This window comes from Pan paniscus, chromosome 10 (assembly GCF_029289425.2).
Source record: "Pan paniscus chromosome 10, NHGRI_mPanPan1-v2.0_pri, whole genome shotgun sequence".
Lineage (NCBI taxonomy): Eukaryota > Metazoa > Chordata > Mammalia > Primates > Hominidae > Pan > Pan paniscus.
In genome coordinates this window covers 36,443,857-36,471,581 of record NC_073259.2, presented here as the reverse complement: position 1 = coordinate 36,471,581, position 27,725 = coordinate 36,443,857, and the positions used below count along the sequence as shown (strand labels likewise).

At 47.4% G+C, this 27,725-nt stretch overlaps 1 long non-coding RNA gene across 1 annotated transcript; it reads right to left on the bottom strand.

Annotated features, from left to right (window-relative positions):
* Nucleotides 1–619: 619 nt before the first annotated feature.
* On the bottom strand, nucleotides 620–27,505 carry LOC129393498 (uncharacterized). Its single transcript, XR_010108905.1, has 2 exons — nucleotides 24,733–27,505; nucleotides 620–3,942 (listed from the first exon to the last, which is right to left on the bottom strand). It is a non-coding gene; the product is annotated as an uncharacterized LOC129393498 (long non-coding RNA).
* Between the last annotated feature and the right edge of the window lie 220 nt (nucleotides 27,506–27,725).

The following is a 27,725-nucleotide window of genomic DNA, read 5'->3' as shown; positions in this document are numbered from 1 at the left end:
CTGGGCCGAGCCAGCCCCTCTCCCTTTGTACCCCAGGGACATGCACTGTAACGAGATCACAGTGCCTACTGAATTATTCAGAGCTGCCCTGAGTGTCAGTTTTATTATAAACATGCAGATTGCTCCAGGCTCCAAACTTCCAAACCTCCAGCAGCCGTCTCCCTCCAGGATTTTGCAGTGGCTGCTTTGTGCCTGTGATTTCCCCAGGCCTTGATGGCCTAATTTCCCTTTGACCAGTTCCTACCTGCTGCTGGGCTCGAAAGCCCCGGCCCTTTACCCATTGCTTCCACAAGCCCTATTCTGTGCTTAAAAATTGTCCTCTCCACCGCCCCAGCAGTCCTGCCGCTGCCTCTCCCATCTCCTACTGGCTTCACCGCCCAAGTGGGTGACATCAGACTTGGAGAGTGCAGCTCGCCTTCCTCTGCTGGGAACATGGATCCTCCACTCCTGTGGGCTTCGGTGTGATCTTTAAGCCCACTAGGTCTTCCTGCCCATCCGGGTGTTCTAGACCCAACTCTGTCCTCTGCCCTTCCCCATATGTCCCAGATCCCTGGTGCTCTCCGAAGTTGATCCGGAGAATACCCCCCAGCTGGTAATGAAGCAGAGATGGTAATGCACATTTAAGAGTAATGAAATGCAGTGATATTTCAGGCCTGACAGACCTATTTCTGGCAGCCTTAGAATTAAAGTGTGAGGCTTTGTACTGCAGCTGCTACTAGGAGCCTTCAGAGTTTTTCTAAAGATGTGAATAAAGCTTCCAGGGTTTCAGCTCAGATCACTGTGGCTATTTATCCTGCTGCTGCTTTCATTGTACCTTTTTATTTGAAATTTTAGAGCTTTTAGATGAAGGGAACGCAGCAGTAAGTGCAAAGCATACAAAATATCCTGGTGGGGGAGAATGTCCCGGTTTTTCTCTCCAATTGTCCATGACAGCTCTGGGGAGGAAGAGCTGCTCACAGGGAGCACTGACTCTGTCTCCCCTTTGAGTGGGCTCCTCCTGAATTCTTGCCCCGCTGCAGTAGGAAATGGGGCCTCCTGAGAAAGCTTTAGGAGGGAGTCCATGCCACCAAGATTGACGGGGCTAGGTGTGGGCTGGCCGTCCCCCAGCGCCTCAGTGCTGTGAGCTTGGTATAGACTGTCCTTGGTTGGGGAATGTGGTGGAAAGGAGTCAATCCACACTAGGCCGACAGTGAGAGCTCTCGCTTCAGTCCTCCAGTTAGGAAAGTTGGGCTGCACTTTCCATCTCTGCACCCGGCTTCATCCATCGCATCCAGGAGGTTGGAGCCATTCGTGAGGAGAGGCCATGTAGGACAGTGGTGGAAACAGGGGCTCCACTGGCAGACAAACCTGGGAGCAAAACCTGGTGAGACCACCTGCACTGCCCAGAGCAAGCCACTTGCCCTTTCTGGACCTCACTGTCTCAGTTTCCCCACCAGTAAAATGGGGATAATAAAGCATCCATTGTCCAGATCCTCGTGATGCATGTAAGGTACTTGGCACATATGAAGTCACAATGTGTATTATTAACACTGAACAGTATGAATAATAGTCCCAGGACTCAGGCTATCTAGACCTCCTTCCTGCACCATCACTAATGTGCCAAACCCCTTTTCACTCCGGGGCTGTGTAGTGCAATGAGAAGGGGCTCTGGAGTCAAACACAGCCAGGTTCCAACCCTGGTTCCTTCATTTTCCAGTTTTGTCAGATCAGTTTGTGAGACTCAGATTTTCTGAGTCCCAGTTTCCTCATCCGTAAGAATAGTGATAATAAATATTCACCTCAAAGGGTATCAGTGAGGATTAAATGAGATCATGTTTATACAAGAACCCACACAGTGCCTGGCACACAGTAGGTGTTGATAAATAATTCCCTTCCCCCTTTCCTTCTCCCTCTGCTTCTGTTAAAAAGGAGAAGAATTTTATAATCAGCCACCAGTTTACAGGAAATGCAGGAGGAAGATAGGGATGGTAAATGGTGGTGGTGGTCGGGGGATTTCATCAGCAAAATCCAGAATTTGGGAAATTCTGTAGGACAAATGATGCAGAATCCTCAATGAACAAATGACAAGAGAGAAAAAGTGGGAGGGCCAAGTGAAAAGTGAAGGCCGGTCGGGCACGGAGGCTAACACCTGTAATCCCAGCATTTTGGGAGGCCGAGGTGGGAGGATTGCTTGAGACCAGGAGTTCAGGACCAGCCTGGGCAACATGGCGAGACCCAAGTCTCTACAAAAAAGTTAAAAATTAGCTGAGTGTGATGGCTTGCACCTGTGGTCCCAGGTTGTTGAGAGGTTGAGGCAGCAGGATTGCTTGTGCCCAGGAGGTTCAGACTGCAGTGAGCCGAGATCGCACTACTACACTCTGGCCTGGGTGACCGAGTGAGACTCTGTCTCTAAAAAAAAAAAAAAAAAAAAAAATGAAAGAAAGAAAGGAAAAAGAAATATGAGGACCTTGTTCAGATCCCAATCCAAACAAACCAACTGGGAAAAAATAAAAGAGGCCATCAGGGACATTTTGATATTGACTAGATATTTGATAACATTAAGTAATCATCGTTGATATTGACTAGATATTTGATAACATTAAGTAATCATCGTTAATTTTTAGGGTGATAATGGTATGGTAGTCATGTTCCAGAGAAGTTTTTATCTTTTGGAACACATAATGAAGAAATTAAAGATTAAATGATATGACATGGGGATTTGCTTGAAAATAATTTAGTGGGGTGAAGTGAGGGGTGGAAGTGAAGCAAAATCAGCCATGTATGGATAACCAAGCTGGGTGATGGTATGTGGGGGTTCATTAAACTATTCTCTCTACTCTTGTACATGTTTGAATATTTCCATAAAAGTAAAAAAAAAAAAAGAAGCAGCGGTCCTTTTAGATTAGAATTGTCTCTCCCACCTACCTCCTCCTTCATATTCTCCCAGCCCCTTCCTCACTTCAGTTTCTTCTTACCACCTACCTGGACTATACTGCAACAGCCTCTTAGAGTCTCCCAGCCTTTGATCTCTCTCCCATCCAATCTTCTTCCCATTCTGCTGCCAAAGTTATCTTCCTAAAACACAAATCAGATCATGGTGCTTTCCTGCTTGAAAACTCTTTGGTAGCTCTCTGTTGCCAATCATCTAGTAGAGTACAAAATCCTTATTATGTGATTCAAAGCCCTTCACAGTTAGGCTCAGCCTTCCTGCCTCCTTCCTTTCCCATCCCCTGGGATGGGGATCCCAGGCCAATCCCTATCCCCTCATTCAGCCTGGCTTTTGGTCATACCAGCCAGGCCATTTCATGCCTCTGTGACTTCTCTTATATAATTACCTGGCAGATCCTCCTCCCTGGCCCTTAACTTTATCTATTGAAGACTAAAATATTTTTCAAATCTTGGTTCAAATGTCATTCTTCCTTGGTGGTTTCTAGATGTCTTTCCAATGCTCACTAAATATCTGTGCCTCTCTGCCTTCTGGCATATGGTAGGATCTCTCTTCCTGGCTCTCTGTAGTTCGATGGGGCCATGTGATCAGCTTTAGCCAATGGGTTGTGAGTGGAAGTCATACATTTCACTTCTGGGTCAAGAATTCCAGAATTCAATTGCTAATTCAAAACCCTTTGAGCTGTCTTTCCCTCTGGCTCAGCGATGGGTGACATCCAGATTAAAACTATTCTCAGACCTGGCATGGTGGCTCACACTTGTAATCCTAGCACTTTGGGAGGCTTTGGTAGGTGAATCACTTGAGGTCAGGAGTTCGAGACCAGCCTGGGCAACATGGCGAAACCCCATCTCTACTAAAAATACAAAAATTAGGCAGGTGTGGTGGTGCATGCCTGTAATCCCAGCTACTCGGGAGGCTGAGGCAGGAGAATTGCTTGAACTTCGGTGGGGCGGAGGTTGCAGTGAGCCAAGATCATGCCACTTCATTCCAGCCTGGGCGTAAGAGCAAAACTCCATCTAAAAAAAAACACACAAAAAAGCTGTTCTCTCAGGCTGGAGGTTCTGGAGTGCACGTGGTGCCATGGAGTAGAATCTCCTGTCCACCTGTGGGCGCTATGTAGTGTGAGACACATAAATCTGAGGGGCCTTTTGTTTCTTCAGCACAACCGAGTCTACCCTAAGTCTTCCCTCTCTGAGTTGCAATCCACTGTGCTGTCCTCTGTGTTTTCACATTATATCGTGTATGTAATGTGTCCAGATGACACCCCCGTCAGGTTAGAAATCCTATGTTACGATCTTAGCATTCTGGCCCACAGCACTCAGCATAGTGCTCTGCAGAGGGGAGGGGTGAATGTACAGCAGTCCTTGGCTGTGGTGGATGCAGTTGGGCGTATGTGTAGAGATTGAGAGGTGTCATCCTTGCCAGGGGCCTCCGTACTCATTAGTCTTGGGGATCTGTTTTTTTTTTTTTTTAGACAGAGTCTTGCTCTGTCGCCCAGGCTGGAGTGCAGTGGCGCCATCTGGGCTCAGTGCAAGCTCTGCATCCCGGGTTCATGACATTCTCCTGCCTCAGCCTCCCAAGTAGCTGGAACTACAGGCACCCACCACCACACCCGGCTAATTTTTTGTATTTTTAGTAGAGATGGGGTTTCACTGTAGCCAGGATGGTCTCCATCTCCTGATCTCATGATCCGCCCGCCTCGGCCTCCCAAAGTGCTGGGATTACAGATGTGAGCCACCGCGCCCGGCCAGTCTTGGGAATCTTGACGGTTTGGGGATGGAACCAGGACCTGGCTTGATATCAATGCCCAGCATGCCCAGCTTCAGGGAATGAAGCATGGTTGGTCTAGGCGAATCCTAATAATCCCTTTCCCTGGTGGCTATAATTAGTTTAGACGTGGGAACACAAACCAGTTTTGGACGATGAAATGTAAGGGGAAAGTCTCGTTCCCTCCTAGGAAAACAGAAACAGGTGAGAAATGCAGCTAGTCTATTCTAGTTTGGATTTCCTGGATTGCAAAGCCTGAGACAGATTAAAATGCTAATTGTTTATGTGGTAAGGGATTCTAGGGAGCAGGGTAAAGGGAGGAGGGAGAAGGGAGTGGGGAGAATGAAACAGGAAAGGAAGACAAGCCAACCAAGGGCGTACTTTTGAGCTTATTATTATAATTGTCCCTCCAAATGGCAGGAGGCTGGGGCATTTGTTCAGAGACTTTCATTGGTTGCCAGTTGCCCCTCATTTTACTAAAACTGAATGTTTCCTGTGACTTCCTAGTGACAAGAATCCACTGGGTACGTTTCATCTTGGCCTGCTCTGTGCACCACCTCCTCTTTTTGAACTCTCTCTATCCTGGTTTCTACGGCAGTTCTCCCTCCAGCGCTTGTCCGGCCTCTCTGGCTGCTTCTTGGTTTCCTTCCCAGGCTCCTTTTCCTTCTTCCGCTCTGTGGCTGATCTCCTGGATTCTATTCTGGTTTTCCTCACTTCTACCCACTCTTACTGGGCAAACCGTTTTGCGAAATGGTTTCCACTGTTACTGTTGTGATGATGCCAGCTCCTATGTCTATGCCCCCAGCTCTCCCTCCCAAGTCCTGTAGGCATATAGCTCTTCATCCACACAACACATATTCATTAAGCTGTTTGAATATGCCCAGAGTTGTGATAGGGCAGTAAATAGGAACTCACCTTCTAGGAGTGCTAGCCAATATGAAGCTAGTGGCCAAAATACAAGTAAACAAGTAAGTAAGCCAGATATTTTTAGATAGTGACAGGTTTTATGCAGACAATAAAACAGGTCAGTGTGATAGAGGGTGTATGTGTGTGTGTGCATGCACACTATTTTAGAATGACTGCTTTGAGGAGGTAACATTTGAGCAGAGATCATTTAGTGGTATCTGTCGTTTGTGGTTATGCAAGTGCAAAGGTCATAGAGGCATGGAGGACTTATCAGTGTGTTTGGGGAAGAGGAGGAAGACCAGTGTGGCTGGAGCAATGTAGGCACAAGGGAGTGATGGGAGATAAAGTCAGAAAAATAGTAGGGGCTCATTCAAGTAGGGCAAGGTGAGCATGCATTGAACAAGATCCCCAGGTGACACTTATGTAACCTTCTGCACACATTTGAAAACCATTAGGTTGATGAAGAAGAAATGAGAAGAGAAACCCCATTTAAAAGTTCTTCTTTTTTTTTTTTTGGAGACAGAGTCTCACTCTGTTGCCCAGGCTGGAGTGCAGTGGCACAATCTCGTCTCACTGCAACCTCCGCCTCCCGAGTTCAAGCGATTCTCCTGCCTCAGCCTCCCAAGTGGTGGCATGCGCCACCACACCTGGGTAATTTTTGTATTTTTAGTAGAGACAGGGTTTCACCATGTTGGCCAGGCTGGTCTCGAACTCCTGACCTCAGGTGATCAAACTCCTGCCTCGGCTTCCCAAAGTGCTGGGATTACAGTCATGAGCCACCATGCCTGGCCTAAAAGTTATTCTTTGAAAGCATTTTGGAGGCCTGGTGTGGTGGCTCATGCCTGTAATCCTAGCACTTTGGGAAGCCAAGGTGGGTGGATCACCTGAGGTCAGGAGTTTGAGACCAGCCTGGCCAACATGTTGAAACCCTGTCTCTACTAAAAATACAAAAAAATTAGCCAGGCGTGGTGGTGAGTGCCTATAATCCCAGCTACTTGGGAGGCTGAGGCAGGAGAATCGCTTGAACCCAGGAGGCAGAGGTTGCAGTGAGGGAGATTGCACTACTGCACTCCAGCCTGGGCAGCAAGAGTGAGACTCTGTCTCAAAAAAAACAAAGAACAAAAAACAAAAAACAAAAACAAAAAGTATCTTGGAAAGAGTAAGACACACAAAAGTATTACATTCTATCACAACCTCCTATGTACCCATCACCCAGCCTCAACACTAGCAACTTTATTTTACAAAGGAAACTGAAAGTAGTAGCCAGGAATGTAGGAGGAAGACCAGGGAAGGATTGTGTCAGTGAAGCATGTCAAAGAGAGAGATCAACAGTGACAAATAAAGGGAAAATGTTCTGTAGGTTGAGCAGAAGTCAAATCCCTGCCAACATCATGGCCCTGTGTTGTCCCATGGGCTTCTCACAGTATAGGTGGCTAAGGTGCCAGCTGCCCCTCAACCTGCTTCTCCTCTTATTTTCTCTGTCAAAGAGTCTTCAATGGTTTCTGTTTGGGATGAAAGCAGGGACTGAGACTTGGACTTGAGCTCAGGGAGTTTATTTTGGAGATGATCCTGGGAAGCAGGGTGCGAGAGCAAAAAGAGTGAGGCAGGGAAGAAGGAAAAGCCACAAAGAGTATGTTATTGAGCTGGTTACCACTGCGAGCAAATGAAGCTCGATCTGGCTGGGCCCATAAGGAATTGAGTAGAGTGCATCTCAGATTGGCCCCCAGCAGCATAGGAGGCCAGGGCACTTATTCAATGGTCTCTCACGCCCCATTTCTTGAGCGCTGTGCTGGGGATATTAACCTCCCTGCATTTTTCTGGGCTGCCCAAGGCAGAAAGCCAGCCAAGGCAGAAAGACAGCCATGTGGACTGTCTGCCACAGCTGCACCCAAATCTGAGCAGGGAGAGAGGGTATAGAGTACAGGACACCTAAAGTTGTCTGCTGCAGCTCCATCACGGCTTGATAGGATCTAACCTCCTTCTCATGACACCAGTGTCATTAACCTATTAACCAGGCCAGAAACATGGGAGTTATTCTAAATGTTTCCTTCATCACCCTGTCTCCCTCGTTTGTCTCTGCAGCCACGCTTTTAGTTCAGGTGGTCATTTCTTGAGGACCATGGTAATGATCTCCTTATCTTTTATTAAATGCCAATGACACTAAAAAATGATATATATAAGAAATTGGAGGCTGGGTGAAGTAGCTCACACCTGTAATCCCAACACTTTGGGAGGCCGAGGCAGGTGGATCACCTGAGGTCAGGAGTTTGAGACCAGGCTGGCCAACATGGCAAACCCTGTCTGTATTAAAAATACAAAAAAAAAAAAAAAAATTAGCTGGGCATGGTGGCGCGTGCCTGTAATCCCAGCTACTTGGGAGGCTGAGGCAGGAGAATTGCTTGAACCCGGGAGGCAGAGGTTGCAGTGAGCTGAGATCATGTCATTGCACTCCAGCCTGGGCAACAGAGTGAAACTCTGTCAAAAAAAAAAAAAAAATTAGAGGTGATGTGGAGTCTGTGGAGGGGTACATGACTCAGTACTAGGGACTCAGAGAAAGCTTCCAGGAAGAAGTGACTTTTAAACTAAAATCTGAGGACTGAGTAGGAATTAGCCAAAGAAGTATGATGAAAGTTCAGTTATAGGGAAGACCATGTGTGAAAGCTCAAAAAGGGCATGGCAAATTTAAGACACTAAAAAGTGTCAGTTTATCTGAAGTGCGATGGAGGAAGAAAAGAGAGATTGGCCAGATCATACAGGACCCTGCCAACCATATGAACAAATATTGACTTTATTCAAAAGGCAATGGCAAGCCTGAAGATTTAAGACAGGAGGGTGATGGGATTGAATCTGAGTTTTAGTAAGATCACTTTGACTAAAGTATGGGAAAAAATTAGTAGATCACACTCATTTTTGGCTATTTGGCTACAAACCCCTTGTTGGGTGCCTGGCCAGTGTCTGTTCCCTGCCTGCTACCATAGTCATGGTTTTCCTTTAGAGGATTTCACATCTTCAACCATGTGATTTGGGTGTGATGAGCTCTTCTTCCCAACCATTGCTAAGTTAATTAGTGCACTGACCACAGTGGCTGGTTCAGGGATGGGCACTTGATCCATTTTAAGTGAGTGAGAGAATGTGAGTCTCAGGACTTTTATAGCAGCTACTAGTATGAAGATGTAAGGTGTGAATTGCTATAGCCATGCCATGACTGTTATGGGAAAATCTGGAGCTGTTGGAAGACCACTATATGAAACATGATGATGCCATGAAAGGCAGAGAGAGAAGGGGGGGAACTGACTTCATGGTAACATTGTATGAACTTTTGGATCAAGCTTTATTTACTTTTTACTTTTTTTTGAGATAGGGTCTTACTCTGTTGCCCAGTCTGGACTGCAGTGGTGTGATTACAGTCACTGCAGCCTTGACCTCAAAGGCTCAAGTGATCCTCCCTCCTCAGCCTCCTGAGTAGCTGGGGCCACAGATGCACGTCACTGTCCCCAGCTAATTAAAATTTTTTTTTTGTAGAGACAGGGTCTCGCTATGTTGCTCAGGCTGGTCTCAAACTCCTGGGCTCAAGCAATCCGTCTACCTTGGCCTCCCAAATTGCTGGGATTATTGGCGTGACCACCACGCCTGGCCTCAAGCCTTATTTAAAGCCACCTCTTCCTCTGGACTTCACAGTAAATTGAGCCAATAAATTCTCCATATTGTTTAAACCAGTTGAATTGGAGATTGGTTTACTGCAACCTAAAGATTCCTAAGTGATACAGAAATGAGTTCCATAAGGTGTTTCAAGAGACAGGCCCTAAAAATGGGATTGTCCAACCAAAGAGGTAAGATGAAGGATAAAGAACCCCTACATTTTCGGCTGAGAAATTGGCCATCTAATTAGCTATACAGTTTCCTGTTGTGACTTGGGGTGCAGATTGTGTGCCTACTGCGGCTGCAGCGGTACACTACTTAGTAGAAAAATGTAGAGTGTTGGATTGGGTTGGCTCCTTCTTGTTACTATTAATAAAGTACTGTAAAAAGGTAAGTTGCTGGCTGGGTGCAGTGGCTCACGCCTGTAATCCCAGCACTTTGGGAGACCAAGGTGGGCGGATCACGAGGTCAGGAGTTCGAGGCCAGCCTGATCAGCATGGTGAAACCCCGTCTCTACGAAAAATACAAAAATTAGCCCAGCATGGTGGTGCACACCTGTAATCCCAGCTACTCGGGAGGCTGAGGCAGGAGAATCTCTTGAACCCAGGAGGTGGAGGTTGCAGTGAGCTGAGATCATGCCACTGCCCTCCAGCCTGGGTGACAGAGCGAGACTCTGTCTCAAAAAAAAAAAAAAAAAAAAAAATGGTAAGCTTATGTTCAAACTAGCTTACCCCAAAACAGAGAAGGAAGAAAATACAGCTTTGATAAGAGAAGCCCTTTCTGCCTACGGTAAAAAAAAAAAAAAAAAAAAAACAAAAAACAAAAAACAAAAAACAAAAAAACCATGGCTGAGAGGACTAGAAAGCCCTGAAAACTTTGTCCCAAGGTATGTTAGTATTAGGTTAGTGCAAAAGTAATTGCGTTTTTTGCCATCGAAAAGAATTGCAAAACTGCAATTACTTTTGCACTAACCTAATATGAACAGAAGCAGGGATGGGGGAGTGCATTGTATGGGATATGGGATATGAGATATGGGATATGGGATACAAGATATGGGATATGGGATATGGAACATGGGACCTGGGATATGGATATGGTCTATGGGATATGAATGTGGGCTATGGGACATGGATATGGGATATGAGATATGGGATATGGATATGGGCTATGGGATATGGATGTGGGATATGGATATGGGATATGTGGATGTGGGATATGGGATATGGATGTGGGATATGGATATGGGATATGGATATGGGATATGGGTTATGCCATATGGGATATGGATGTGGGATATGGGATATGGATGTGGAATATGGATATGGGCTATGGCCTATGGATGTGGGATATGGATATGGGCTATGGGCTACGGATGTGGGATATGGGATATGGAATATGGGATATGGATGTGGGATATGGGATATGGATGTGGGATATGGATATGGGCTATGGGCTATGGATGTGGGATATGGATATGGGATATGGATATGGGCTATGGGCTATGGATGTGGGATATGGGATATGGAATATGGGACATGGGACATGGGCTGTGGGATATGAGATATGGGGTATGGATGTGGGATATGGGATATGGGATATGGGCTATGGATGTGGGATATGGGCTATGGACTATGGGATATGGATGTGGGCTATAGGATATGGAATATGGGATATAGGATATGGGATATGGTTGATGGCTTATCCCTAGCCCTTTCCCAAGCACCTCCTGGTTTTTACTCCTCCTAAAACAAAGGTGACCATAACTTCCATGACAGATGTAAGTGGGACACAGCCTATTGGCAACGACCAGATTTAGAGTGCCTCCCAGGCAGTTTCTTCAAGTTGTTCAAAGGTACAGTTTGAGACTAAACGTAAGGCTGGGTATTTGGGTAGAGAACTAAGACCTATTTGCTTAGTGAAAGAAATACCCAGGCCAGACTCCAGACTCAAAGACTAGTCTCACAAAGAGCTCTGGTTTTGGCCGGGCGCGGTGGCTCATGCCTGTAATCTCAGCACTTTAGGAGGCGGAGGCGGGCGGATCGCCTGAGGTCGGGAGTTCTAGACCAGACTGACCACCATGGAGAAACCCCATCTCTACTAAAAATACAAAAATTAGCTGGGCTTGGTGGCGCCTACCTGTAATCCCAGCTACTCGAGAGGCTGAGGCAGGAAAATTGCTTGTACCTGGGAGGTGGAGGTTGCAGGGAGCCGAGATCACGCCATTGCACTCCAGCCTGGGCAACAAGAATGAAACTCTGTCTCAAGAGGGGGGAAAAAAGAGCTCTGGTTTCATATACTAGCTCATAGAATCAACCAGAAGCAAATAAACTTGAAGGCCACAAAGAAACTTCAAGCCCAGATGACAATGGCTGGAGACTTTTCAACTCCTAACATAATTCTCAGGTCCCAAAGCACAACAAATTTGTCTTCACAGAACCACTGCTTTAATGTCTTCTGTGAACATTAAAACAGTGGTTCTCACACTTTTGTGTACAGAAGACGTTTATTAAAAATACAGATTATTGGGCTTCATCCCCAAAGAATCTGATTCCTTCCATCTGGGATTGGGCTTGGGGATCTGCATTATTAACAAATATCCTTGATGATTCACATGTGGGTGGCCAGGGAGCCCCGCTTTGGGAAACACTGCATTGAAGGAAATTATTACTTTTTTTTTTTGAGACGGAATCTCGCTCTGTTGCCCAGGCTGGAGTGCAGTGGTATGATCTCGGCTCACTGCAACCTCTGCCTCCTGGGTTCAAGCGATTCTCCTGCCTCAGCCTCCCCAGTAGCTGGGATTACAGGCCCATGCCACCACACCCGGCTAATATATATATGTGTTTTTAGTTTTTGTATTTTTAGTAGAGACGGGGTTTCACCACGTTGGTCAGGCTGGTCTCGAACTCCTGACCTCGTGATCCACCGGCCTCGGCCTCCCAAAGTGCTGGGATTACAGACATGAGTCACGGCGCCTGGCCTAGTATTAAATTCTTTAGGGATGATCAGCAGGACTCATTTTGTCCTGATAGTATCTGTGCACTGTGTAGGGCCCAGACTGAGAGCTCAGCACAGCCTTGTCTATTAGACCTGAAAAGCATGGGTTTCTGGAACCAAGGTGGTTTTGGGAAGTATGCAGACTATGATTCCAGGAACTGATTTGCCCTGAGTCCCTGCTCCCTTACTTCTTGATCATGTTTGATTCTGCCTTGGTTCTATTAGGATTGCTTTGTCCAGACACTGACCTGGCAGTGAGTGTGCCTGGGATCCTCTGTCAGTGTCCCTTGTATAGTCAGAGAGTTCTGGACACATCTGTGGGAGGTAGAGAATGTGACAAACCCTGGGGAGTGTGTTTACTAAGCTTTTCCATGTTTATTTTCTTTCCTCCATCTCACCTTAGGACAGGGAGTATTCTGAAAGCCTTAGTGAAGCAGTGACACTTTTCTGGCACCTTGAATGACTCATATGTCTCAGTGCCACACACCCTCCATTGAAGGCCTTGGGATTGTCAAGGTCAGGATATTTAAAGTCACATTCTTGGGAGTGATTTGGACATTGCCAGGTCAGCTCAGGATGAGGGAGGTGCACAGAGACAGCTGTCAGTGTCAGTGCCCATAGTTTATGGTGAGTCTAATAGTAAATGCCAGTTATAGGTATGGTCTTATCATTGTTTAGTTATAGCTGGTGATGGCCAAGTGACTATGGGTTTCTTTCCATTCATTCTCCTAAACTTTTTTTGTTTTTTTAAAGTAAGTGTCTTGCTCCGTTGCTGAGGATGGAGTACACTGGCATGGTGACAGCTCACTGCAGCCTTGAACTCCTGGCTCAAGTGATCCTCCTGCTTCAGCCTCCTGAGTAGCTGGGACTGCCGGCACATGCCACCATGCTCAGTTAATGTTTTCACTTTTTTTTTGTAGAGACAAGGTCTTTCTCTGTTGCCCAGGCTGACCTCAAACTCCTGGTCTCAAGTGATCCTCCTGCCTTGGCCTTCCAAAGTGTTGGGATCACAGGCATGAGCCACTGCACCTGGCGTCATTCTCCTAAACATTTACTTTTTTTTCTATTTTTCTTTCTTGTTTGCTTTTTCTTTTCTTTTTATTTCTTTTTTTTTAAACTGAATCTTATGTTTACTGAGATCTCCTAAACATTTAATTCAGCACCTACTATATGCAAAATGCCAGGGAGAATACAAAGATGTGTAGACATAACTGTACCCCAGATGAACTCACAGACTAGAAAGCAACTTGGTGGCCCTGCAGAGAGACTCATGAGCGATAATCATACTCACAGGTAGGGTATTATAAGCTCACTAAAGAAGAGCTTCCAACCTGCACTGGTGGAGATAATGGTGGGGCATAGGGATATCTTCTGAAAGCAAGGTCCTGAACTGAATATACAAATTTAAGCAGAAGTTATCCAGAACAACTGCTGTTTCTGGTCAAGATGCAATAACAGGGATGGACTTTACCCTCCTTCCTGGAGCAATTAAAATGTTGTATAAAATATATGAAGCAATGGTTTTGGATATCAGACAGCACAGGACAGTGATCCCTGAGAGAGGGAAAACAAGTGAACTGAGCTGTACATTTGCTCCATCCTACTGCCTTGAGAGAGTTTCCAGGCTGCTGTGCAAAGAGGAGCAACCCAGGCAGAGTCCAGTAGTCTCTCTGAGCTGAGGAGATGCAACAGGGAATTCAGGGAGGCCAAGGCAGCTATAGTTTTAAGGGCAGTGTACCAGACAGGAGAGAGCTACAGAGAGATGAAGGAGGAGAATAAAGGTGGGGGGGCAGGAGGTGGGAGGAGAGAGAGAGCGAGAGAGAGAGGCAGAAATCTGCAGAGGGTCCCATTGAGTCTTCAGCTGAGTACTGATCAGAGCATGTATGTGAGGAAAGTATCTGAGTCTAGGGAAACAACCACACAAAAGGAGCAGAGGAAATAATCCCTGGAGTATATGTTCTCACCAGCCAGTTGAAAAACCTCATAAATCACAAGACATCAGACAGAGTACTCAGAAGGGTATTATCTCAGTAGTGGGGCAAAGTTAGTACTAAACTAGTGGATATTATGGTCCTAACTAACAAAGTTTAAACACAATCAAACTTGAAAAGATCTGTTTCCAAATAACTGTGTCTCAGAACAAAGTTCAAGAGTATTTACAGAAATATAAAAATATGCAACACCCAACAAGGTAAAATTCACAATGTATACTATCCAGTCAAAAATTATTGGATACAGGCATACAAATAATGAGGAAAATATGACCAATAACAAGGAAAATAAACCAATCAATAGAAACAGACCCAGAAATAACATAGATGTTAGAAAAAGAACATTAGTAGACAAGGACATTAAAACAGTTATTACATGTTTAAGAAAATAAAAGAAAGATTAAGTATGCTAAATAAAGGCATGGAAGATATTAAAAAGATCCAAATTAAACTTCTAGCAATGAAAAATATAATGTGAAATAAAAAATATACTGGATGAAATCAATAGCAGAGTAAACACTGCAGAGGCAAAAACAAATGAATCTGAAGCTATAGTCATAGAGACTATCCAAACAGAAACACAGAGAAGAAATATTGAGGAAAACAAAAAAGAGCAGAGCACTTCAAGTGGCCTAGTATTTGTGTAATTGGAGTCCCAGGAAAAAGAGGAGAGTAGAAAAATATTTGAAGACATAATGGCCAAATATATTCCAAATTTGATGAAAACTGTAAGTCCACAAATCCAAGAAGCTCAATGAACCCCTAGCACAAAAAACTGGAGAACTACACAAAGACACATCATAACCAAACTGTTTAAAACCAGTGTGAAACAGAATTTCTTACAAGCAGCTAGAGGAAAACAGGATACACTATGTACAAGGGTAGAACATTAAAAATGACAGCAGGCTGGGCGTGGTGGCTCAAACCTGTAATCCCAGCACTTTGGGAGGCTGAGGCGGGGGGATCACGAGGTCAGGAGTTTGAGACCAGCCTGGCCAATATGGTGAAACCCTGTTTCCACTAAAGATACCAAAAAAAAAAAATTAGCCAGGTGCAGTGGCTCACGCCTGTAATCCCAGCACTTTGGGAGGCCAAGGTGGGTGGATCATGAGGTTAGGAGTTCAAGACCAGCCTGGCCAAGATGGTGAAACCCCATCTCTACTAAAAATAAAAAAAATTAGCCAGGTGTGGTGGCAGGTGCCTGTAATCCCAGCTATTTGGGAGGCTGAGGAAGAGAATTGATTGAACTCGAGAGGTGGAGGTTGCAGAGCCGATATCATGCCACTGCACTCCAGCCTGGGTGACAGAGCAAGACTCCATCTCAAAAAAAAAAAAAAAAAAAAAAATTAGCCGGGCTTGGTGGCACGTGCCTATAATCCCAGCTACTTGGGAGGCTGAGGCAGGAGAATCACCTGAACCCAGGAGGCAGAGGGTGCAGTGAGCCAAGATTGTGCCACTGCACTCCAGCCTGGGCCACAGAGTGAGACTCTATCTCAAAAAAAAAAAAAAAAAAAAGGCTGGGCATAGTGGCTCATGCCTGTAATCCCATCACTTTGGGAGGCCAAGGCAGGCAGATCACGAGGTCAGGAGATCGAGACCATCCTGGCTAACATGGTGAAACCCTGTCTCTACTAAAAATACAAGAAGTTAGCCAGGTGTGGTGGCGGGCACCTGTAGTCCCAGCTACTTGGGAGGCTGAAGCAGGAGAATGGTGTGAACCCGGGAAGCAGAGCTTGCAGTGAGCCAAAATCACGCCACTGCACTCCAGCCTGGGTGACAGAGCAAGACTCTGTCTCAAAAAAAAAAGAAGAAAATAAATAAAAGAAAAAGAAAAACAAAAAGAAGTCTGCTGTCATTCTGTGGCCTAGGCTGGAGTGCAGTGGCACAATTTTGGCTCACTGCATCCTCTGCCTCCTGGGTTCGGCCGATTTTCCTGCCTCAGCCTCCTGAGTAGCCGGGATTACAGGTGTGGGCCACCACACCCAGCTAATTTTTGTATTTGTAGTAGAGACAGGGTTTCGGCATGTTGGCCAGGCTGGTTTTGAACTTCTGACCTCAGGTTGTCTGCCCTTATTGGCCTTCTAAAGTGCTGGGATTACAGGCGTGAGCCACTGCACCTGGCCGCAGACTTCTTTTTGAAAACAATGAAAGCCAGAAGGCAATGGAGTAACATCTTTTGAATATTGAAGGAAAAAAATTGTCATCCTAGAATTCTATACCCAACAAGAGTAGCTTTCAAAAATGAAAGGGAAATAAAAACTTTTTCAGACATTTAAAATATCAAGGATCACCAGAAGACTTGCATTATAAAAAACAGTGACATGGCTGGGCGCAGTGGCTCACCCCTATAATCCCAGCACTTTGGGAGGCCGAGGCGGGCGGATCACGAGGTCAGGAGATCGAGACCATCCTGGCTAACACAGTGAAACCCTGTCTCTACTAAAAATACAAAAAATTAGCTGGGCGTGGTGGTGGATGCCTGTATCCCCAGCTTCTCAGGAGGCTGAGGCAGGAGAATCACTTGAACCGGGGAGTCGGAGGTTGCAGTGAGCCAAGATCACGCCACTGCACTCCAGTCTGCACAACAGAGTGAGACTCCATCTCAAAAAAAAAAAAAACAGTGACAGAAGTCCTTCAAACAGAAGGAAAATTATACTAGATAGAAATCTGAATCTATACACAACAATTTAAGAGCACTGGAAATGGGGAATTCTATCTAATAAATGAATAAGTAATGACAGAACAGAGTAACAAAATTTTGTATGCTCTCATGAATTAATGAATATAGGCAACGATCAACAATGACTGACAATGTGACAAAAAGAGTGGCAGCCAGGTGTTATATACCACCCATGTGAAGTAATATTGTCAAAAAATAAGAACAAAAAGAGATAATAATAACCAAACCTGACCCTGGCCACTGGATCTAACTATCAATTTACTGGCTTTACAACAGACGAGAAACATGTTAAATGATATCACTGTATTTTAATTTTTTTTAAAAAATCCAGATTTGGGAAATTCTGTAAGATAAACAATCAGATTTTTTTTTTTCATTAAAAAAAGTGCAAGGGGAGAGAGAGAGATTTACAAAGAGAGAGAACTATAAACAAGAGACTTCGGAGACATATCAATTAATCACAATATATAGATCTTGTTTAGATTCCTACTTCAAACAAACATACTAAAGAAGGAAAAATAATTAAAAATCATTCAGGGAAATGTGAACACTGGCAGGTATTTTATAACATTAAAGAATTATTGAAGAAAAAAGAGTTACCTATCCCAATAGAGGAGGAAGCTCGCTTCAAGGGGTCGGGACAGCATAGGCAAAGCCATCCTCTTTAGTGAGGGGCGACAGTTTAGTAGTTACAGGAGAAAGGACACCTGCTGCAAAAACATCCTCTTACTTTCCCTCTGGGCTAGAGCTGGCTGTGGTGCTCTGATTTCTGAGAAAGGAAAATGCAGCATATTGACATGGAGACTATTTCTGTCCACCTCTTCTGGCCTCCCTGGGTGTAGCAGGCACCTAAGGGCAGGGGAGAAGTGTTACTGAGGGTTTTCAAGGCCACTCTCAGCAACAAGGGAAAAGGACCTGGTGGTTTGGGTGGAACAGAGGCTTTGAGTACACTGATCTCATCCCACTCTCCCAGCTCTGCCCTGGCATTAGAAGACAAGGAAGGAGGAGAGGTGTAGCACAAAGAACAGGAAAGTATGGAGGGAAGTGAAGAGAAGAAGGGAGGTGGAGAAGAGGGAAGAGAAGGAGGGGCTGAAGTTAGAGCTCAGGATATGTTCAGTTGTTTTAAAGTAGCAACTGACTTAGGGCCCCTAAACAGTAGGTAGAAGACAGGCATAGTGGCTTGTTGCACTTGTAATCCCCATGACTCAGGAGGCCGAGGCAGGAGGATTGCTTGAGGCCAAGAGTTTGAGACCAGCCTGGGCAACATAGTGAGACCTTATCTCCAAAAAAAAGTTTAAAAATTAGCTGGGTGTGGTGGTGCGGCCTGTAGTCTCAGCTACTTGGGAGGCTGAAGTGGGAGGATCGCTTGAGCCCAAGAGTTAGAGGCTGCAGTGAGCTATGATCACAACACTGCACTCCAGCCTGGGTGACAGAGTGAGACCCTGTCTCTAAAAGACAAAACCAAAACCAAACTCCAGTAGGTAGAATGCTACCCTGTCTCCTCTCCCTACTTGCAGTTCAGTTCAGAGGCAAAGTAGGGGTGTAAGGAGGGATAAGGGGGATCCTCTGGCTGCAGAGATTGAAGAGTTTGCTCAGGGTCAACAGGACAAGCCAGGGGACCTGACCCCATGTATCCACGGTCACCCGTGGTGAACGATGTATGCCATGGTACCTTTGTTCTGTGGTTTCCTGTTGTACCAAGATGCCCAGTGAGAAATAATAATAATCTTATTAGTTAACATTATTGAGTACTTACTATGCCAAGCCCTATTCCAAGTGTTTCCATATTAACTCTTTTCATCTTGTCAAGAACCCTTTGAGGAAGGTACAATTATTATTAAACCCATCTAATAAATGAGGTAACTGAGCCCAGAGAGGTTAAGTAACTTTCTTAAGGTCACACAGATATTAAGTGGCCCAGATGTAACTGAACCTAAGAAAAGTCTAGTTCCAGAGCACATGCTCTTCACAACTACCCAGAATGGTAGTGGTGACCTGGGCCAAGCCTAGTGTGACCTCAGCCCCCTCCCTCAGACAGAGCTTTAGAAAGGCTCCACGTTCTTCCCCCAGAGCAGTTGGGGCCCAGGGCTAGAATTAAGTCTTCCCGGTGTTCTAGAAGAGACTTTGGAACAGCACTAGAAAAGCCACCCTGAGCATGAAAGGCTGGTAGGGCCTCCAGGCTGGGGGAGAGTTTGCCAAAAACAACAGCGTGCCTACCCTAAACTGTTCTGAGGTTGCACAGCCTGGACGTCAGGCTGGCTGGTCCATGATTCTTATCAGCTCTCCACAGAGCAAGCGCTAGAGTCTGCAGCATTCCCATCTCGGCATATTCCATACTCCGAGGGCCCGGGGAAGGCACTGTCCCAGGCAGCACTCTTGGTGGGAGGCGGGGAGCTCGGGAAGGTCCGTATGTGAATCCCAGCCTGGCTCTTGGTGGGCAGCTGGGTCCCCTCCCCAGGTTCTGGCAGAACACCATTGAACAATTTAGCCTGAAATAGCGTAAGAACTTCTTTCCTATTTTTTTCCAGGCTTTTGGATGAAATTATATTTTACAAATGACTCATTATTATATTTATAGCTTCTCTCCAAATGATTCAAATTGTGGTTTGTCGCCTCCCTGTCTCTCAGCTCCCCCCAGCTCGACAGGAAAAAGTGCTGTTTACTGTATGGCCAGGTGTGGCTGCAAGAGCGGCTTTGCCTCTCCCTGTAATTACGTTTGCCTAAGCCCTGACAAGCACCCCGGCACATTTAGTCATGAGCAGCCTTTGTTCCAGCATGTTGTCGGGAGGCAGCATCCGACATTAACTGGGCTTGGAATCTGCTCCTGTAGGAAGTGCATGTGTGTGGTGCGGGGTGCGGGGAGTAGGGATCGTGGGGGAGGCTGTGACAGAGGGTGCCTTTGTGAGGGCAGAGGCTGGAGAGGCTGGGCTGCAGCTTCTCCCTCAAAGCACCCTGTGAGAAGGCTGGGATGGGCTACGCCCCGGAGGGCCTCAGAAGAAACATTATTCCTCTCCACTCCCAGCCTCCATGGAGGAGTGGAGAGGGCCACTGGTGGAGAAGCTGGTGGCTCATACATTCCAGGCTGTGCTAGCGGTTCGGCCAGTGACACTCCATGGTTTCTCGTGAGGAACCACTCTGGCTCTTTCAAGAATGGGGAGTTCTTGAATTCTCTCCCGCTTTCCAGGGAGCTCTCAGCCACAGTGATTGCTCAGCACCCCTACCCCTGCCCTCCACCCAGCTCCCAGGAAGGTGTGGTAAGATTACAGCAGCTTGCTTTTAAACAGGCCACATTTGAGAGGAGGGGTGGAGAGGAGGTTGGGATGAGGCCCCATTTGTAGAAACAGTTTATTCCATTGGTCGTCCATGGAATCAAGGTCCTCTGGGTCTGCCCTGGCTGGGTAAAGTTAAAATCCCATAAATTTTGCAACTCATGGTGACATTCTCAGAGCTGGCAACAACCCTCTGCCCCTCTGGGTCCTTGGACCTGGGGTGTGGTGATACGCAGACACCCCTGGCTGGCTTGAATTGAAGGCTGTGGGGCTGCAGAAAGGACTGGCCACCCTGAGTGTCCTGAGGCCCAGAGGCAAGCAGGGAAACAGGCTACCCTAGGAGAGAACGGCTTTGCGGGAAATCTCTCCGTTCCCCTCCCTTGGCTTTAAGTGAAAAGCGAGCTCCTGTAGGTTGCAGATTCTGCAGCTGTGGTGTGGCAGTGGCTTGGGAGGCTGGGCTGGATAAGGTCGGAGCCTGAAGTTGTCCGTGGTCCAAGCCCTGGGCCCTAGTCTTGTCCCCAGACACAACCCCAGCCTGGGTTCTTTGAGTCTGCTTCCATTTTCACTTCTTGGCACTGCCTGTGTGAGTGGGAAGGGGACTCGGAAGGAGGTGATGTGGGAATGGGTGTGGACAAGCATAACGTCATTGTTGGTGAAATCAGTCTGAAGCCCTAACCAGATGACTTCCATCTGGGCTGAGCTGGGTCACTGTGAGGTGTGTGAGACGGGCCTGAGTGTGGCTGGGGCCAGAGACGTGGAGTACAGGGACCTGTGCCTCTGGGTGTTCCCTGGAGGTGGGAAGGGACAGCTGAGAGAAGGACAGGAGAGGGTCCTGGTGAGGCAGGGGAGGCCAGAGGGAGGAAGAGTGTGGACTCACCTGGGCTGTGGGGACCTGAACTTCTTCCTAAGGCCTGAGGGAAAGAGAGACTTCCTGACAAGAAGTGCTGCCTCTTACATCCCAAGGGACCAGAGCCAGGGCAGCGGGACCAGCTGGCAGCCAGACTGAGGGGCAGCCAATGCCACCATCTGAAGCCACTATCAGGCCACCGTCTTTTATGAGACTGCAGTCTTGTATCTACCCTACTCATGCTGTCACCTTTTCATTTGTCTTTTGACAGTCAACATGCCCGAGTGCTGTGAACGTTATGAGAGGGCCTTGTTGGGAACACGTGCTCCTGGGAATCAGCCCTTCCCTCTATCCTGTTCCCACTCCTCCCCGACGATGCTCCTGCTCAGAACCCACTCCTCACATCAGTGAAGCAACGCAGCGGGCACCCTGTGGACAAAGCTGGATATTGGCTCTGAATAAAAGCGAATCATGGGGAAAATCAGTGTCTCAGTAAAATGGGGTTTTCTTAGTAGAGACCAGACTGTGAAGGACCTTGCTTCATTCCATCTTTGAGGAGGATGATGATTTAGGGACATTGGCCCAAGATCAAAGTGGTATTTTTACGTTGTATTTACTTAGCTATTTGCCATCTACCTCCTTATTTCCAGGTAGCAACTTCCTTCTTATATCTGAGATGTTTAAGAGATGATGAAACCAGCTTGCACACACTTCTCAAAGTGTGTTCGCATCCATTATTTCACTGGGGACCGGCTATTATCCTCTCCATTTTCTTTATAAGGATATTGAAAGAGAGATTAAATAACTTGTTCAAGCCCGCATAGCTAGTTAACAACTGAACTAGGCTTAAAACCAACATCTGAAGGCTCCTATTCCAGTGGCAGCTGCTGTGTGCTTCTTCTGTTTTCCATCAGTTTGGAAGGGATCATAAAGTCTACAGCCACATGGGTGGGGTCAGCAGAAAGATGATTGACCACCAAGCCTGAGGCGGGTGAGGCTGATCTCCTGAGCTCAGCCTCTCTGCACAGGAGTTCACAGAAGTGATGTGATCCAAAGTTGCTGAGGGAAAAGCCCTTATTTGTGGAATTAACTGCAGGTCTCTCTTGAGGTCAGAATGAATGTTATTGACGTTATTGTTTGTATTGTGGTAAGGTATACATAACGGAAAATGTACCATTTTGGCTGGACACGGTGGCTCACGCCTGTAATCCCAGCACTTTGGGAGGCCGAGGTGGGCGCATCACCTGAGGTCAGGAGTTCGAGACCAGCCTGCCAACATGGTGAAACCTCATCTCTACTAAAAATACAAAAATTAGCCGGGCATGGTGGTGGGTGCCTGTAGTCCCAGCTACTCGGGAGACTGAGGCAGGAGAATCACCTGAACCCAGGAAGCAGAAGTTGCAGGGAGCCGAGATGGCCCCACTGCACCCCAGCCTGGGTGACAGAGCGAGACTCCATCTCAGTAAATAAATAAATAAATAAATAAATAAATAAATAAAAATAATAAAATAAAATGTACCATTTTAACCATTTTTAAGTGTACAGTTTAGTGACATGAAGTACATTCACACTATTGTGCAACCATGATCATTTTCCATCTTTTTTATCTTGCCAAACTGAAACTCCACACCCACTAAACAATAACTCCCCCTTCTCCCCTCTCCCCAGCTCCTGGTAACCACTATTCTACTTTCTGTCTCTGGGAATTTGGCTACTCTAGGTACCTTATGTAAGGGGAATCATACAATATTTTGTGCTTTTGTATCTGATTCATGCTGACTTATTTTTAATTAGATCACCATTTCGACTGCAGCAGGAATGCTGATCAGTGATGTGCCATGCCTATAGAGGAGTAAAGAAAAGAAAAAGGAAAGAAAGAGCAAAAAGGAAAAAGAAAACAGGAACATTTTGGGGTGGATTTCTTGACTGTCAGGGGTACCAGATGTAAGGGGGCGGTGGTGGCGGGTGGATAGGAAGAAAGTGTTACATAGAAAACAAAATGCTGTGCTTTATCATTCCAGGGGCGGGCTGGCATCTATCCTGGAGGTAGATGCCTCTGTTTTGAGGATTATGCTATGATGAACCCTGATAGGGAAGCGCTCTGGTGAGAACAATGAGACTTTCTGGGCATGCGGAAGGCAAGACAAATTGTTTTGCCAGATGAATCCCCAGGAACTTGGAGTTTGGGTAGAAGGGTCTAGAAGAGAAGGGGAAGGCTGGAGAGAAGATGGTTTAAGTTGGGACTTAGGGGACAGTGAGAAGTTTTCTGAGGTGGGAGATGGTTGGTGAACTTTCAGGGTAATGTCTATTCGTAGATTCTCATCTGCTTACTGTCATTTCCTCTCTATGACCCCTAACCTTGAGTAAAAGTCTGCTGCCATGTGAGTTGGGGGTGGCTGGGGCAATGCAGGGATGGGGCTAAGCAAAGGGTGATAAAGAGGGGGTGGGAGAGGAGAGCAGCTGCGGGAGGAGAGGTGCAGATAGAGGGTGAGAGGTGGGAAGCAGGGAATCCCAGCCAGAGGTCACCAGAGGAATCACAAACCGTCTGAGCATCTTGGCACCCAGAAGGTGGGGGGTTGTGACAAGATTTGAGAGAACTGCAAGCTTGGGGGGACACAATGATGGAGTCCCTACCCTTAGGGGAATGGGGCTGGGGTCACTGCTTGGATATTACAGGGCAGGCACGCCAGTTAGACAGCCTGAAGGAAGGAGTGGATGGATTTCTCTTCTTGGAGACCTTTGGCAACATTTGGACAAGGCACAGCCTGGGTGATGAGGAAGTCCCTGCAACACAGCTCAGTGCCTCCAAGATTTCCAGATACACAGAGAAGAGGACTGTGTTTCTCAAAACAGAGATGGAGGTAGAGCCAAAGCCAAGCCCAGAACATGTCTCGAGCTTTCAAAACACCTTCTCTTTAAAATCATCTGAAAGCAGAGATATATGGCAGTTGACTATCTCTGATGGAGACATATACCTTTATTTATTTATTCATTTATTTTTAAGACAGGGTTTCGCTCTATCGCCCAGGCTGGAGTGCAGGGGCGCAATCTTGGCTCACTGCAACCTCCGCCTCCCAGGTTCAAGTGATTCTCCTGCTTCAGCCTCCTGAGTAGCTGGGACTATAGGATGTGCCACCATGCCTGGCTAATTTTTGTATTTTTAGTAGAGACAGGATTTCACCATGTTGGCCATGCTGGTCTTGAACTCCTGTCCTCAATTGATCTGCCTGCCCTGGCTTCCCAAAGTGCTGGCATTACGGGCATGAGCCACTGCGCCTGGCCAACATAAGCTTTTTGTACCCCCCAGACATAGCAGGAACCCAGTGAGAAGGCCGGGCTGCTCCCACCCAGAGACCCTGGAAGAGCCCGGCATGGAAAATGGGCCGTGCATCGTGTTGCCGGGAATGCTTGGTGATTCTCTGGCCAGGTCCTGGGCTGAGTGTGCGCCGGGGATGGAGCCCTGCCTGGAATCAGTGATGCATCCTGAAATCTCTGGACCAGCCTGCATGGTGACGGAGACCAGAGTGAGGCTGGCCGAGGACATTTCCCTCTGGTCCTGTCCAGCCTTGGCCCCGAGAACCAAGGCTCTAGGCTCATCTGGCTAGATAGATCCTGTTTTTGGCCCAGCCCAGCATCCCTTTGTTACTTGGGACTTGGGGAAAAAGGCCTGGCTTGGCTCACACTTGAGGAGGTTTGCCAAATGTGTTACTTACCATTAAAAAGCTTGTAAACCTGGGGTGCAGGATGCCGTGGGGGCCTGGGCTGGCTCGAGGATGTGCTGTTTAGAAGTTCCAGAAGTTCCCTGCTGGCTGGGAGGGAAGAATGTCCCTGCAGAGTCAGAGGCGAGCCTGCCCTGGGCCTGGGCCAGCTTTCCCTCTCGCGGGCCTCTCTGCTCTGGGGGAGCTGTGTGTTTCCTTCTACTCAGGCAGCTTGGGAAAGACCAGAGGCCCTTTCAGGGAAGGGAGAAAAAGGGAAACAGGCCTGAAATGACTGTCGTGAAAGCCCACTTCTGAGCTTCAGCCCAGAGCACAAATGCATTTTCTTCTGTTATGAGAATGTGGAGAGTTCCAAGAGGTTGTTCAGGGGAAATACAGAGCCTCAGAGCTCTGGTACTAGGAGGACCTTAAAGACCAGTTAGGACAGCCCCCTCATTTTACTGGAAGGCTAATTTGAAACAGAATGGAATTTGGCAGGGGCTAGGATGCCTTTTTTCTTCGGAGGCTTCATTTCCTGAAAGAGACAGTGTCCGTGATGAACTGATTTCACTAATTCGCTCATTCCATTTTTTAAAAACCTCAGCGGTCCAGATCTGGCTTCTTTGGAAGGTAACAGAGTTTGTGGCTTCCAGGGTGTTTTCAGTTTGGGGCCATAATTTCTGTTTGTTCATTAAAAATATTTGTTCACCATAGGCTTACTGCCAGGTCTTCCTATGCACAGCATCAGGCTGTGCTTGTGAATGGCTGAGGGAAGCTGGAAATAGGCGAAATCAGGAAAATACTGGAATAAGGCAGGGGCTGATGTGGTCTAGGAGAGTTAGAAGGTGGAGGCTGGCAGACTTGTGATTAAGGGTGGTGTTTGGGCACCCTCAATGAGGAGGCCTCATAGCTATGGAAGAGACCAAGAGACCCTGGGTAGACATCTGTGCAGGGCCTAGGGACTCAGGACCCCCTGTGGATGCAGCTGAGCTGCACCTGAGAGGTCTCTGAGGTGGACAGGCCCCTGGTGGCACAGGAAGCTTCAGAAAGAGGAGACTTGCATTGGGGCAGCCAGGCATATCAGAAAAAGATCTTAAAAAAGAGAGAGAGACAGAAAGCAGGTGGGACAGAGTGAAGTGGGGCCTGAATTAATTATAAATGGTGGTGGCTATATCCTTTTTTGGGAGGGGCCCAGGAGGCTGCCAACTTTGATCTCATTTTCTGGACAGGCCTTTAGGTTACCTCTTCTATCCACCACCCAATCACCAGAGAGTTAGTGCCTTCTGACAGAAGCAGCTCTTGGCAGAACACACGAGACATAAGCAGCTGGGGCTGGGGGCAACACCTACTAGGGGTGGGCTGGGAAGGAGACAGACATATGCTGGTGCAGGAGAGGAAAGTGTATCATAGCCTCCTGTCCTGGGAGGCAGAGTGGAAGGGCACGCGGCAGGGTTCAGGGAGGGGCCATCTCTGTCTTATTCATGTGGTAGCCCCGGCGCCTAGCTCAGTGCCAGGCACACCCTAAATAACAAAATCACTAAATAACGGAATGAGTGAAGTTAGCATATGCCTGAACACACAGAGTGCCATCCTCTTGAATCCTTATGTTAACCTATATTTTTCTTCTCCAGGATTTATGGAATAATCAGGAATCTGCCTACTGTGAGCTTTCCCCTTTAGAAAGGTTTTCTCATTGCTGGTGTGACAGAGTGCACTGAAGCTCTGTTTCTCCAGTGATCTCAGCATAAAGACCCTCCATCTGACAGGGAAAGGACGGGTGGGAGGAGGGCCAGGAGGACCTCTCAGGGTCCAGCTGGCTGTGCAGGATGCAGAGGGTGGGCTGGTACAGAGGCTGAGAGCAGAGGTCAGGGTGAGAGGAGGCATTAGCAGCTTTGTTAATTGCATCATGTCTTTCCTCCAGGTGACAACACTAGGCCTATGCCTCATCCCCAGCAGGTGACCAATGGAGGAAAATAAAACAGAACTTCAACATGCTCGCTGACGAACTTGAACCCCTGGTACTGGTTGCTCTGAGAAGCCATGGGTTTCCTTCCTTGGACAATTTCAGAGCCCATCATTATGGTTTATGGAAAGGAAGTGGCACTGAGAGAGACCCTTGCTTCTCCTGGCAGCTCTTCTCCCTTGAGAAAGCTCCTCAACTTCTCCTGAGCTTGGTTTCAGAAGTGATTGTTCATCCTCTCCCACTGGGAGTCCTGGGATGGGCTCCGTATATTACTCCAGCCGCAGGCGGATGGGTGAGATGACCTTTTCAGGTCACTCAGGAGATCCTCCAGTTTCTCAGGATAATCTAAGCATCTCCCTTTCCTTTAGAAGCTGTCAGAGCTAACTCAGCGTGGGTGTGGGCTCTTCGCAGCTACACCACCTCCCCTCCAATATTTAGAAGTTCTTTGCTGGTTCTTAGGGTCTCCTAATCACAGGTCTTTTTTTCTGGGCTCTGCCTGAAAGGCCACATCCGTTTTTTCCCTGAAAGCTAGCTAGGTCCTCTGGGCTAAACACCACCGCCCCTCAGCTCTAGAAATGGCTGATTTTCATTACGCCCTTTGCCAACCAGATTATTTCTTAAATTGCTTTCCCCCCTGCTGGGTGTTCTGGGACACAGACGCCAGTGTGTGGGGTCCCCGGCTTTCCTTTCTCCCAGAGCAGCTGGAGGAGAGCCTCAGTTTCTCCACCGCACACCCTGGCCTGAGGGGCAGCAGCCGACCCAGTCGGGGGAGTGGGCCTCCTGCGCCCTCGGAGGCACAGGACCGTGGGGCCCCACCGAGGACCCCCTGAACGGCAGCCCGCCGCGAGGCAGCTTGGGGACCAAACTGCCGCGCCCCAGAGCCCGCCGCCGCCTGTCCCCGCGTCTGAGGTCCACAAGGAAGAGCTGCGGGAATGCACGCCCGGGGAAGAGGCTTTGTGAACCGAGGCTCGGCGCGCCCCCCGCCCGCGCCCCTCATGGGCAGCCGGGCCCAGCCCGCCGCCCGGGCCCCTCTGGGAAGGGCTTGGAG